The sequence below is a fragment of the Erythranthe guttata genome, chromosome 11 (genome assembly GCF_056151865.1).
Source record: "Erythranthe guttata isolate IM_541 chromosome 11, IM_541, whole genome shotgun sequence".
In the NCBI taxonomy this organism is placed as follows: domain Eukaryota; kingdom Viridiplantae; phylum Streptophyta; class Magnoliopsida; order Lamiales; family Phrymaceae; genus Erythranthe; species Erythranthe guttata.
In genome coordinates, this window is record NC_142543.1 from 13,317,666 (window position 1) to 13,332,795 (window position 15,130).

The following is a 15,130-nucleotide window of genomic DNA, read 5'->3' on the forward strand; positions in this document are numbered from 1 at the left end:
ATTACTTTTATGTTTCACGAGCAACGTCTTTTAATTTTTATGGTATGTTCTTTTTTGCGACCATAGAACACACGTTAGTATAAATTACTTTGATTTTGTTCATGTACTAACTAGATTTCAATTTCCATTGATTCCTCTTAATTTGTTTTTCTTTTTTCACTATAATCCAATGTATTGCATATACTCAATAAATATGTTTTTAGCGATTAAGAGTAATGTTATATTTTATCTCAAAATAAACTGGGATTCCATATGGATCAATCAAAAAAGGTTCTAGTTAACGTGGATGAAATTTATTGTGATGAAAAGAGGATAATTAATTCGATAGAATTTCAATAAGTATATAGTCAACTTGATGAATATATATTTCATTTTGAGTATCATACTTTTATTTTATTTATCGATACATGTCATTTGTATATAATAATGACATCATCAATATTTCATATATAGAGTTGTATTAAATAAAATAAAACATGATAAAATTTGAAATGTAATAGAATACTATCACAATGTGTACAAGATTAGTGCAATAAATGTAAGATTTCCGTGCGTTCTTTTTACATCATTTGTTTATTGTTAGCTATTGGAAAACAAAATCCAACCTTCATACCAATATTATATATACTCTGCTTTTTGTATACGCTTACAAAAATTAAAGATGGTCATATATAATACATGGCCGGCACACAAAAACTGGCCCCTCAATTTTATACATGTTTATTTGACCAAGTTTTACTTTAATTAATTTAATAACCTGCTTGTATATATTTGAAAAATATTGTGTTTTTTCTTAATTGTATTGCATATATATTATATACACAACCAATTGAAATTACGATCGGTTTAAAAGAGGATTAAAAGACAAGAAGTTCATTTATCTCCTAAAAATTTTATATTTTATTTATGTACCTTTTCAGGCATTTTTATCAGAGAAGAGGGCGCTCCCGCTGCTGCAGCCGCCGCAATCACCAATGTTGCCTACATCATCGCACCACCGAATGCCACGGATGGAGAGGTGAAGCAAGAGCAACAACAAGCTTTCAAAAGGGACGCAAACCAGTACATGTCGATATATATATATATATATATATATATATATATATATATATATATATATATATATATATATATATATATATATATATATATATATATATATATATATATATATATATATGTATAATTTTTTTTAATGATGTCTTCTCTCTCCTCCGAAACCCTAATCACGTACTTTTAGCAACCCTTTTCCATGGAATCTCTGTCGGAAAAACCAGTCTTTTCTGGTGAAACGCATCTCAATAATAATTTCAACGAGCCTTAGATTGTAAGTGGATATTTTAATTTTATTAAATCCCTGGATAAAAAGAATGGAGGATCGAACTTGCATATGCTTTGGATGTAAAAGTGTAACAAGTTTTTCGTAAAAGCGAGTTTTACTTTTGTAAGCTGTGAGGGTAGTATCTTCACGTGGAGTAACAATCAATGAGGTGGAAATCGTATTTGGCAAAGAATTTATTGGATTTTATTGAATGCAGAGGCTTTGTCTTCCTATTCACTGAAAGTCACGCACTTGGCACGTTTGGAATTCGACCATGCACCATTACTTATGACTTTTGGGCATTTGATTCCTAAAAAATCTCGTTTTTATTTTCAAAAAATGTGGGTGGATCACAGAGATATAGAGGTATTTGTTTCACACACTTGGCAGGCGACGGTCCCTAGAGGAAGGCCTAATTTTGAGGGTAAGCGATCACATCTTTGTAAAGCTCTTAAACACTGGAATTGAGAGATTTTTGGGAAAAGTAGATGATAATACTGATAACATGCAATGTAGTATCTCCGATATGGAGCTCAGCCTCTCTTTTGCCAAAAAACAAAAGGTGACCTTAATTAGCAACCATAATGGAAGAAGGATTTATTGGCCGGTGAAGCTAGAGTTAAATGGCTGGAGGATGGGGACCGAAACACCATGTGTTTTCATGCCAGGATTAAAGAGCAAATAAATCGGAATAATATATCTCCTAAGCTTGAAGATGGTTCCTTCATAGGGGATAGTCGTATTACTGGAGAGAAAGTGCAGGTTTATTTCACAAGACTGTTTCAAGCGACTCCATTCCACCTGGATGATGATATTTTCTCGCATGTGGAGGCTAAAGTTACTACGGAAATGAATTTAAAGATTTGTTAAATCCCGGGCGAAGCCGAAGTATTCAAGGCCAATATCGATCTATCTCCTGAAAGTGCTATGGGCAAGATGGTTTCACAAGGTATTCTTATTGTCGATACTGGAATAAAATTAAGGAGGATCTTATGCAGGTTTTTACGAACTATTTCCTAGGAGATTGCCTCTCTAAAAGCATGATTACTACTCTTTCGTTTCTCGTGCCAAAAGTAGATAATCCAGAAACCCTAAACCAATTTCGCTCAATCAGTTTGGGTAACTTTTTTAGCAAATTGATTTCCAAAATTATTGCCACTACAATGAGTCAGATTTTTACAATTATTATTTTGGAAGAACTGACGGGATTTCTCAAAGAACGGAGCATTCATGAATCGATAGCTCAAGAGTTGGTTGCCGATATCGATAGAAAAGTGGAAGGCGAGAATATAATCTTCAAGTTTGATATGTCAAAGGCATATGACATATTGGAGAGGATGTTTCTGCTTAAAGCCATGCATGTCTTGGGGTTTTCTCATTAAGTATGTGATTTAATGTATTGGTCCTTCTCCAATATCTGTGTACTCTCTTTTTATTAATGGAGCGTCATATGGTCATTTCAAATCCTCAAGAGGGGTCAGACAAGGTGACCCCCTTTCTCGTTTGCTTTTCATTATTTCCCAAGAGATCATAAACATAAATATCAAAAGCCCATAGGACAAAGAGAGCATCAAAAAATATAAGGTTATACGGAGCTCTTTTCATATCTCGCATCTTTTTTATGCTGACGACATGCTCCTCTTTACCAACGGAAGAAAATTTTTGGTCAAAAATTTAAGAGGTATGCTCAAGAAATATGAAGATTTTTCCGGTCAGTTGATTAACCTGGCTAAAATTGTTTTTTATACTTTAAAGCGGATACAAGGCAACATAACTCAACTATTAAAAAGAGTGGATGTGGTCATAACATGCTGCCTTTAAAGTACCTTGGGGTACCCATGTATAAAGGTAGATGTTTGGTGAGACATTTTGATTATTTGATCCAAAATTTTCAAAATCGTTTGGTAGGATAGCAATCGAAGATGTTGAGTTTTGAGGTAGAATTACCTTGATCAAGTCGGTTCTTCTTAGCTTTCCCATGCATACCTTGTTATCTGCTCTAGTTCCTCGACAAACTTTGGATAGAATGGAAGGCTCTTCCACAAGTTTTGATGGGGAAAGCACGAAGGATCGGGAATAAATTGGATTAGCAGGGCAAAGGTTTGCCAACCTAAGGAAGAGGGTGGCTTGGAAGGTAATGGAGGTACAAATCCCTCTGGGAAAGGTTTTCAAGGGCCAAATATGGAGACAACTTCAGTAGTCATCTTCCCATCCACGCATCGCTACTTTGGCGTGAATTATTCCCCCAGTTTCACATATTGGACAATCATAGTCGTTGGATTGTGGGACAAGGACAAATCGACTTTTGGAAGGATATATGGCACGATGAAGATAGTATATACGTTACTCAATGTACACTTTTTCGAGATGCAACCTTGAATATATAAACATTCCTTTCTATGGAGCAGCAACATGTTTTCGATTATAGGGAGACCTATAGGGAGTTGAATCATCACAAAAACCCTAAAATTCCCTTCGCGAAAAACCTTTGGCACGTTAAGATTCCTTCCAAGATTTGCGCTTATAAGACGTTGCTTCGTGGCCCCTTCTAAATGTCGGTGTTGCACAGTTCCTCAACAACAAAGACTCACCCTTTGGTTTTCTAAATCCGATGTAGCTCAGGGGGTATGGAGTTATTATCCCAGGCTATGGTATAAACCTTATATTTATGCTATCATGAATCATCTCATAAAAGTTTGGACGGATGCGATAAATACCAACACAGAGGAAGGTCTCTTGGCCCTGAGAATTTTATGATAGGTTGTTGGGAGATATGGAAAAATAGGTGCTAGGCTATCTTCGAGGAAATTCCTATAATTCATTTCGTATTAACCAGAACATTTTTCCTTATCGCCATGCTCGTAACGAATCCATGGTGACTAAAGTGCCGACGAACAGGTTGGGATGGGTTATTATACAAAGCTTAAATCTGCACATTACGGAAAGAAGGCGTCAAGGGGCTGTTGGATTAAATGGAACCCTTTGAATCCATCGCATTTCAAACTAAACGGGGATATTTCAATGCAGGGCGAATAATTTTCTGGTGGGGGAGTCATTTCATCACACGATGGTGCTTACATTCGAGGTTTTTCTCACTACTACGGGTACGGATCCCACAACTTTGAAGAAGCTCAAGCCATGCTGGATGGTATTCAAATTTATAAGCTTTTCGGAATTGAGCAGGTCACTGTTGAATCAAATACTAAGACCTCGTTTGGTTGGGGAGATTAGCCATGATTAACTAAATAGTGGGACTTTGTTTGATGTTTGGTATCCCAAATAACTTGCCGGGTGGACCCGCAAATATTATATTATCATGCCTTATCTTGTTTTTTAGGTATGCTTTTTATTGGATCTTTCGAGGTCCAATAATACAATTGAGTTTTATTAGATTATTTAATTTATCTTGGCTAATCTTATTTTTGCAACCAAACCAGGCCTAAATGGATAGTGGACATGGTTAATAATAAGTCGGAACTAGCATGAGAATTTCAATATATTACCAGAGCTATTCAAAGCCATCTCAAGGGGTGTTGGCAAGTGGTTCATATGTATCAAGATGAGAATATTGTTGCAGATGGTTTAGCTAAGGCGAACACAAAGAGTACAAATGTTGTCGATCTTTCTCATAACATTAGACCTCTCTTATTATTAGACATGGTCGGAATTCATTAGTTTTGTAGAGATTCCAGTTTTAAATGAGGGAGAAATTGAAGAGCAGGTCCAGTGGGTGGATTTAGCTATTTAGCAGCGTTGGAATTTGCACTATCAGCCTTGGTTGGGGCCAATTTGGCAATTTTAGCAAATATAGTCTCCTTAGGATAATTGTTTGTTTATTTATTTTCTACCAATTTGGCGTTTTCGATACCCTATTTCCGTATTTTCGATACCCTATTTCCGTATTTTCTCTGTCATCTCCTTCGCATAAATATGTGTTGTACGTGCGAATTTAATTAATTGTTTATCAACTTGCTTGATTTGGTACTTATGTGAATTATTTGAATTTATGTCAATTATATATCTACATGGAAATTCTATGCTTTATTTTTAATTTGTAAAACTTAAATATATTTCGTGTGTTTAATATAATTGAATCCTTGAAATTATGTGACCTACATGGATTTGATTTTAGTAACATAAGAATTTATTTTCTCATACTAGAAAATTTGTAGGCTCAATTGATAGTAACTCATTCCCTATGTGTTAATTTCGATTTAAATCACTAATTATTTGATTATGTATCTAAATGCATATTTCGATGATACATGCATACATGTGTTAACCGATTTTACACGAAGTGAAGAGTGTTGAAATAAATTATTTTATAAGCATTAATAATTAAAATAGTAAGTTTTCAAGAAACTCTTTAAATCATCCTCTCTTTAAATTGGCTATAATTGTATGTGTTGCATACATACACTTATTCCATGTTAATTTCCACTTGTTTTTTCATTTAGCAATTTATTTTAAGACAACTTAAATGAAATCGCCAAGAAGTCCCTCTAGATTATTTCAAGTTTCTCCAAATTGCAAAAAGACCCCTCTAGCTACTTACTCATTAAGATAGCAAGCATCCAAGACTCTATAAATACCCACCTCTTCTTCACAATTCTCTAAACCAAAAAAACATTCTTTGGTCCTTAAGTTCAAGATCAAAGTCTCCTTCCTTCTTCCTCTTCTCGTTTTTTTCACTAATTCCTAACTAGTATAGTTCTTCGTCTCCAAAAGGAGATTCTTCAACCAAGAAGTGATTCTCTAGTGGGTTTCAAATATATACAAAGCACTTCAAATTTTTGACATTGAATTTTTTCAAAAAATTGGGATTAAATTACAAATTAATAGCCCACAAAAATTGGTTATTAGTTTGGATGAATCAAATTTCATAATAAATTTGGGATTTATATGAATGTCCATAACTAATTTGGATTTCAAATATGTTATGTGGGTTAACTCAAAATAAGTACTAAATTCTTATTCATCTGGGTTAACTATTTGGGCTTATAAAATCTAGCCCACATGAAGTCGCCAGTGTTCAAGCCCACCGGCCCAAGTTTCAAGTCAAGAAAACCTTAACCGAGCCTATAAAGAAGACATACAATACACATACATACATACAAATATACAAAGACACAAACATCAAGGAGTATATCAAGCAGTTAAAAGCTCTCAAGTCTCGAGCTCTTGTCACAATGAAGAACAACAACTGTGGAGGTTCTACATCCTCATCAAGGCACCATATACACAAGACCTAGAAATCCCCAAATCGATTTCTAGATATCCATATCTACTTCCACAAATCAAGGAAGGAGTCAAGCTTTCAATTCAAGAATAAGTTGCGAACCTTGGATTAAATCTAGAGAAGAATCGGAGGAATCAACAAAGATTGTAACCGATTTCGTTTTGACTAAATGCATTTATTTGTTCCTATTCTTTCTTGTCTTGTAATTTATTTTGCAGACATTTAAATTGGAGGTTAACAAATTGGCACGCCCGGTGGGACCACTTTGCCTCTCATCTCCTATCTTACGTCGAAGCGCATATTCTTTTCTTCAACTAATTCAAGGGCTCCAAAGAAGAACCAAAACTCTTTGATCCCAAAGGCTGCCGAGATTGCCACTGCTGTTGGTTTATCATCCACCGGGGCCAAGATCTATGACACAACTACGTGAAATGGCTCAAGTTCCTCATGCTCGGAAAAGATCGACTCCAAATCTCAAGCTTTCACCACATTGCCAGTTATGGTGGTTGATGCGATTTCTATGGATGAGCAATTGGCGCATTTTGCCCAAACAATGGCTAATCTTCAAAAAGTAGTCGAAGACAAAGACATGAAAATCGCTCAATTAATGGATAAGTTGGAACATTCAGAGGTTGGGGAGTTTAGTCCGAAGCACGAATCTTACGCGCTTCGCAACGAGAAAGCAAAGCAAGTGGAAGAAGCACAACCCAAGCCGGACTTTGTGCAAGGCTCCGCTCCTTCTTCAATGTCTGTTGCCACGCTACCTGTTCAACAATTGCAAGAGATGATTGCCAATACCATCAAAGCGCAATATGGCGAACCGTTTCAAGTCTAACCCATGTACTCAAATCCGTACACTAAGCGGATCGATGCACTGAGGATGCCAGCGGGATACCAACCCCTAAAGCTTCAACAATTCGACGGAAGGGGAACCCCAAGCAACGGATTGCTCATTTCATCGAAACTTGCAACAATGTTGGGACTAACGGCTATCTCTTGGTGAAAAAATTTGTAAGATCACTCAAGGGAAATTGGGGACTCCTTTACATTCTCCAAGGGATCGAGCCTCGAAACTTCAAAGAGTTGGCTACACGCGCTCATGGCATGGAATTGAGTAAGTCTAAGAAAGAAAAAATCGCCATCTATGGAGTGATCCATAATGCACGAAAGAAGTCCTCTTTTGTCAATGGACTCGCGAGAGGATTGGTAAAATAGCCGATGAATTAAAACCAATTCTCTGTTCAATAAGCCTCCTATACGCTAGAACCCTTGAATTAGGGAAGTTTTCAGTGAAACCCCCAAATCAAGAACCCCAAACATGCAATATTTAATATCTCTCGAGTTGGAAATACTCGTCGAAAGAAATATTAATATATTATAATTGATGTTTCCCAATCACGATGATGTTAATTGCCAAAAGAAAATATTTGTGGAGGATTGTTTCTTATTCACTCCACCGTTAGCCGCCTCGTGAATTCGGATCATGGCGTGGAGGATATTCCATAAAGTTTGGTCTACAATGACCATAGTGGTGGGGTCCATGACAAATTTAGAAAAAAAAGATATTATAGAAGAAAAGGGGCAGACGTGTGGCAATGCCACGATGATGGGGAGTTTTGGCCTTTTTGGCTAATTCCTAATTTACTTCTCAAACTAAGATGGGTTTTAGTTGGATTTCAGTTTTCATATTTGTACAAGAATGATCTCTACAAATTAAGAGATCATTTCATCGGGAAATTTAAAATTTATGTCCCTAATTAGACCACTAAGACGATTTATGTTCTCAAATATTTCAATCCACGAAATATGTCCTCGAACATGCCACATTTGATCAATTTATGTTCTGCCATTACGTCGCCAGCCAACTTCGACGGAAATTGCACATGTGGCTCACGAGACATCTATCTGGCCATTAAACGTGGTGTGGAATAACATATGTCATTGAAATGTTGACATGGCAAACGAATGTACTAATTTCCCTCACATTCCTACCTCACTCTTCCCAAATCACACTTCATGCTTCATCCCATAAACCCTAGCCATTTTGAATTCCAAAATATCTTTCAATCTCCTTAACCCACTCCCAAATTTCCAATCTAATATGCATTCTTGGTCGAATCCATGTCAAACTCGAAGTCATAAACCCATAAAAAAATCCAGACATTCTCACATTGCAAGAATTCTTCCCTTATGAGATGCCGCGTTGCAGTGGGTGAAATCAAAACTACCACAAACCTCCCGAAATCCCGAAATGAAAGTTGAAAGATATTAACTTTGAAAAAACTTACCCAAAATCAGAAATTGTTGCTTGATTATGATTTCACATATCAACAAATGTTTGAAACCCTGCGGCATTAGGGTTGGGCAATCTTGCTGTTGCAGAATTTCACCATAATTTTAAGCTTCGTATAGGTAATTTGGGGGTAGGGTTTCTGCGTTTTGGATCAATAAATTTGGGGTAATGAAATGTGAGTGTTGGTGAGATTGAAATAGAGGAAAAGAGTTACGTGTCACATCACGTCTAATTCTTTCACCAGATCGACGTAGGTAGTTATTCCACATCACATTTAACGGCCAGATAGACGTATCGTGAGCCACACGTACTATTTCTGTCCAAGTTGACTGACGGCGTTAACGGCAGAACATAAATTGATCAAAAGTGGCAAGTTCGAGGACATATTTCGTGGATTGAAATATTTGAGGACATAAATCGTTTTAGTGGTAAAGTTTAGGGACATAAAATGTAATTTTCCCCATTTCTTCGATCTTGTCAACCAAGGAAGAGGGAGATGTCCGAATACTCCAAGTCTTCGCTCATAACTATTTGGCATGTGCTTCGCCGATCCTCGAAGTGGGGGCGTTTGTTGACATCGAAATTTTGTCGAAAAATATGTTAGAGTACGTGATAAACAAGCCAACTTGTGGCTGTAGTCTTTCCGTTTATTCTTGTAATAAATAATCATTTTACGCATTAATGATAAAACACCTTGGCATTCTATATCTTTGTCCCTTGTTTCAAACATAGATATAGTCCTTACAATTATTACAAGTACTAGTAATTGATCTTTTAGGATCGTGAGATATTTACTTTAGTATTTTAACTGTTAAACATGTTCCTAGTCGAAGGGTTACGCCACTAATAAGGATATCGGCCTTTCCCATTAAGAGACTAGCACTTAGTGTATGTGTACAGCATCTCATCAGTAAACAGTATTGTGATATCGGCATGCATAAGTGGGTGCTCGTAAGTTGACGAGTTCAATGAACTCCCTCACTCTAGAAATCTCTAAGTGGTTATCAATAATCGAGTAGAGATATCTATGGTATAGTTGTACACCATTAGTCCTTATGACCTAGACATCCCCGTGACTTCACTAGAGGACCAGCTGTATCGTGACCTGTCCCTGAGTTCCACTGAGGACCGCCCCAAGGGCCAATGATCGTGCAGTCCGAAATCTAGTGGGAGGTATGTGCATTGTAGTCGGGGATTCGATCGCTAGAATAGTCTTGGATGTAATGTGTGTTATCATTGTTTGTAATGTCTAAATCTCTAGCTAGAGCTGACTAAGTAATGATTAGAGAATTCGATTCTCTAAGTCATGCACGTACCGATTACAATACTTAGAACGATAGCACAGTTATTGAACTAGTAAGGAGGTTTCGATGAACCAATGCCTCTAGTTCAATCGGGACATATGAATTGAAGGGATCGTACTGTACGTTAACTATATCAAAAGGTTCTTGCAGGCACTTCATTTGTATCTAGGGAATCATGACGCGTAGTTGCTAGACGCCAATCTTGATTCGTTGGGTGATTAAGTTGAAACGAGCTTCATAGTTATTATAACTCTAAGGGACGAGTTTAGACCACAAAGGGTTGTGGACCCACGGCTAGCTTACACCTGAACCATCGAGGGTCACTGTTAAGTGTATATTTATACATTTAATTGTACCTTTTAATTGGAGCTTTTGATGTGTTTTTACGATAATTGGTGCTTAATTTGGTTATTATTTGTATTTTAGGTGCAAATTGAAGAATTGGCAACTTTTGGGGTGAAAACTGCAAATTCGGAGAAAAAGTGGGCCAAAAGTGAAAAAGCAGAATTCTGGAGTATCAAGGACCGCGCGGCCGTGCGGATTTTAGGCATAAATCTCACACGGCCGTCCGGATGGTCGTGATGGCGCAGTGAAGGAATTTTAATTACACAAGGAAACCCGCCCTATTATATTTTTGCACCCTATTTAAAGGCCACAAGCACACAATTAGGATTATCTTGGATCTTTCTACCTTTTATCTTTATTTTTAGTTTTTACTTTCATCTTTCTACACGCAATCAAGGAGCACAAGAACGAAGACGAAGACTTGACGAATCTTCATCATAGTTCTCCTCTTTTATTGTTATTTATAGTTTTATGATTTTTCGTATTTTTATTATGTTTTTCGTAACGAACATGCGTAGCTAAGTTTTTAATCTAGGATTTTGTTGGAACCCTATGTAGGGATTGCGAACCCTTTTTCTTGAGATTATGCAATTATGATTTTATGATTATTTCTTCTACTTGTTATGATTGTTAGTGCATGAACTTGATCAATTTATGTGCTTTATCTGTGATTATTGGGGTTGACTCGACAGAGCTATTTTGATAATTAGACGGTAAGTAGAAGAGCCTTCGAGTAGTTTTCACCGGATGAGTGTGTCAATTGCATGTGGTGTCGTAGACATACAGATATCACCTTAGGTAGCCATTTACGAGACTTGTTAGTTAATGCTTTATTTATAATTGGTTTGCATAGACATATAGTGAATCGTTTATGAATAATAGACTCATAATACACGCGACAGCGGGTTATGAGTAAATTAGTGTCTCGGGTTAATAATCATGAATCATATATTTCATAATTGAAGGGATTTGGTTGAGCAATTCTTGCATAGGGGGAAGATATAATCCTAGGTCCGTTTTATATTGATATTTTCCCGTGTTATTTGCCTTCTTAATTAGTTTAGTTGTTTAATTGATTTAATTTGACAAACTTGCGTAGGCTGGATAAAAATCATAATTGTTAGAATTTGGTACTTAGGATTAGGTAATTTGCGTATTCCCTGTGGGATCGACATCCGACTCTCACGAGTCCACTTTATTACTTGTTTGCGATACGTGCACTTGCGTGTTGGTATTTAGCACCCAACAAGTTTTTGGCGCCGTTGCCGGGGAATACGGCTAAATTATCTATTTATCCTAATATTAAATTTGAGCAATTTTTCTTACTTCAGCCGTTTTTATTTATTTTATTTTATTATTGTTTTTGCTTATTTTATTTTTATTATTTTTGTTTTAGGTACTTTTTATGCGAATGGAAGAAGAGAATAATCGTAGGGGAGATGACCAAGGGCACCTACTGAATGCGGCAGGAAATATCGTCAACGAGCAAGAGCAACAGCAGCTCATTAATCCACCACATCGTCAACGAGCATTGCATGAGTACACCGTTCCAACACTCAATGGGTTCCAATCGAGCATCCAGCAGCCCCCCATTGAAGCCAACAATTTCGAAATTCGAGCGGGACTCCTTACTATGCTCCAAAACAATGGGTTGTTCAGCGGATTAGCTCATGAAGATCCGCATCTCCACTTGGTCAATTTTCTCGAAACGTGTGATTCGCACAAGATGAACGGAGTATCTCCTGAAGCACTGCAACTCCGCCTTTTCAAGCACTCTTTGCAAGGAGCAGCCCGAGAATGGTTACAAACTCGTGCACCGCACTCCATCTCATCTTGGCCCCAGCTAGCACAGCTCTTCATGAATACGTACAACTCCCCAACCAAAACTGAGAGAATCCGGAGAGAAATACAAAACTTCTTACAAGAAGCCGGTGAAGCGTTGTTCGAGACGTGGGAGCGATTCAAACAATTAATTCGGAGATGCCCCAATCATGGTCTTCAAGAGTGGCGGCAACTTCAAATATTTTATGACGGATTGCAAGATAATTCGAGAACGGTGCTCGATTCAGCAGCTGGCGGTATGTTCATGAGCTTGACCTATGACGAAGCATACGAACTTTTGGAGCGAATCGCTAGGAATAAATACATGCGGGCATCGGACCGGTCAAATAGCGGAGCCAATAAGACGGGAGGAATTTTAGAGTTAGACGGGGTCACCGCAATCACCGCCCAGTTAGAAAAGCTATCAAAGCAAGTTGCAGCTTTGCAGACCCAGCAAGTCCATGCAATCCAAGGTCCCGACCGGTGCTTAGTAGAAACGGAGTCTCTAAATTACGGGAATGACACCAACCGACAACAGAGGAACCCGTACTCCAACACTTATAATCCGGGATGGAAAGATCACCCCAACTTTGGATGGGGAGGAAATCAGCAAGGAAAAAGGCCAGCGCCCGAATTCCAAAATCCACCTCAAGCTCCACCCCAAGAAGTTGACCTCGCTGACATCTTAGCAAAATTCATGACGTCGACTCAAGCATCCATTCGGAACCTTGAGACACAAATGGGTCAACTTGCAACCCAACTAAACGCGAGGCCGTCGGAAGCACTGCCGTCGAATACGGAAGATCCTCGAAAGAGCAACATCGAGCAGTGCAATGCAGTAAGTTTGCGAAATGGGAGGCAATTAGAGGAAGGTCCTAAAAAGTCCGTAGCACCACCGCCTATTGAAGAGGAGCCCAAGGAAAAAAACGAGGTAGGGCCAAGCAACACAAAAATCACAGTAAGTGAACCTACTCCCAAGGTACCTTTCCCTCAACGTTTTCAAAACTCTAAGCTTGATATGCAATTTCAGTTATTTTTGGATTATCTTAAAAAGTTGCATGTTAATATTCCTTTTGTTGAGGCACTTAAGCATATACCGAATTGGGTTAAGTTTATAAAGGAACTTGTATCGAAAAAGATGAGGCTTCCGGAGTGTGCAGCAATCATAGACCTCAATGAGCAAAGTAGTGCTATCCTTGCAAATAAAATTCCACCGAAGCTTAGAGACCCGGGCAGTTGTACCATTCCATGCACAATAGGTACTAGGTATTTTGGGCGGGCGTTGTGTGATCAAGGGGCGAGCGTAAATTTAATGCCTTTATCAATTTATGAGAAATTGAATTTAGGAGAAATTAAGCCTACTTCCGTGACCTTGCAGCTAGCCGATAGATCTTTTACTCACCCTTTAGGTATAGTGGAGGATGTATTGGTCAAGGTAGATAAGTTCATACTCCCGGCCGATTTTCTAGTACTAGACATAGAGGAAGATGAAAATATTCCCCTTATTTTAGGACGCCCATTCTTAGCAACCGGTAGGTCAATTATTGATGTAGGAAAGAGAGAGCTAAGAATGAGTGTGGGGGAAGAAACAGTGATCTTCAAGGTGTACCGGGTGGATGAAAAGCCTATTACGGCTAATGGATGTTATCTTCTTGATGAGGTAAGTGATTCTAAACTTTTTCCTGTTAAATTACATGATTTAAATTTTTTTGTGGATACTAATGTGCATGTAGGAGAACAAAAGAAAAGGGTTGAGTTGGTTACAACACCTACTCAAAACACCGTGATAAAAGACGATGTTGGCAAGCCTCATGACATCAAGAAGAATAAATTCAAGGGCATTCCTAAACGAACCAGTCGAAAGAAGAATCGGATCAACCCATTTATTCAAGACTTTCTCCAAAAGGAAGTAAGGAGATGGGTTCAAAAGCTAAGGAATTGAAGAGCAAGAACAAAGTCTGGCTGAAGACTGTAAACTTAGCGCTTCTCGGGAGGCAACCCGAGCTTTCGTTTTTCTTATTTTATGTTATTTTAAATTTTTAGTTTTGCTTTCATTTTATTTTATTTTTCAAAAAAAAAAAAAAAAAAAAAAAAAAGTTTCTGGGCACTAATTAGAAGTTTTTATTTTTCAGGGACCAATTGCAATTATTCACACGGCCGTGCAAGAAAGAGGCAGAAATCTCACACGGCCGTGTGAGATTTCGGGGAAGCTACTGCACAAATTCACCAAATGGCACGGCCGTGCGGATTTTAGGCCATAATTTCGCACGGCCGTCCTAAATTAAGAAGGGCTACTGCCCAAATTCACCAAATGGCACGGCCGTGCGGATTTTAGGCCATACTTTCGCACGGCCGTGCGGAAAAAAAAAAAAAAAAAAAAAAAAAAAAACCAATTTCCATAATTCCCAAATTCCCTCTCTCCCCCAATTCGAACCCTCGCCTTCCTTTTTCGAAATTTTCCCTTTTCTTTGACAAATTTCACCGAAAATTTACCTACTACACACATATACTACGTAATCAAGGTGGTTTGTTGTTGATTTGCGCAGGGAGATTCAAGAACGGTGCAATTTTCTCGAAAAAAAACCCATTCCACCAAGAACGCCCACAAGGTGTTCGACGATTTTCCCGCACCGATTCTTGAGCCGGTACCCGAGCTATTGGAGGATGACGAGGAGGATGATGCTCATGCACATGGTGGAGTTGGTGAGCAACCCGAACGGTGGTCCCGACGTTTAAACAGGTGTTTTCTATCCTTAAACTCCGGGCGAATCACATTGAGGGCAATGTGAATTTTAAGTTTGGGGGTG

At 38.0% G+C, this 15,130-nt stretch overlaps 1 non-coding gene across 1 annotated transcript; it reads right to left on the bottom strand.

The window, feature by feature from the left end:
• Positions 1–12,393: 12,393 nt before the first annotated feature.
• Positions 12,394–12,500, bottom strand: LOC148767025 (small nucleolar RNA R71). Its single transcript, XR_016034594.1, has one exon. It is a non-coding gene; the product is annotated as a small nucleolar RNA R71 (small nucleolar RNA).
• Between the last annotated feature and the right edge of the window lie 2,630 nt (positions 12,501–15,130).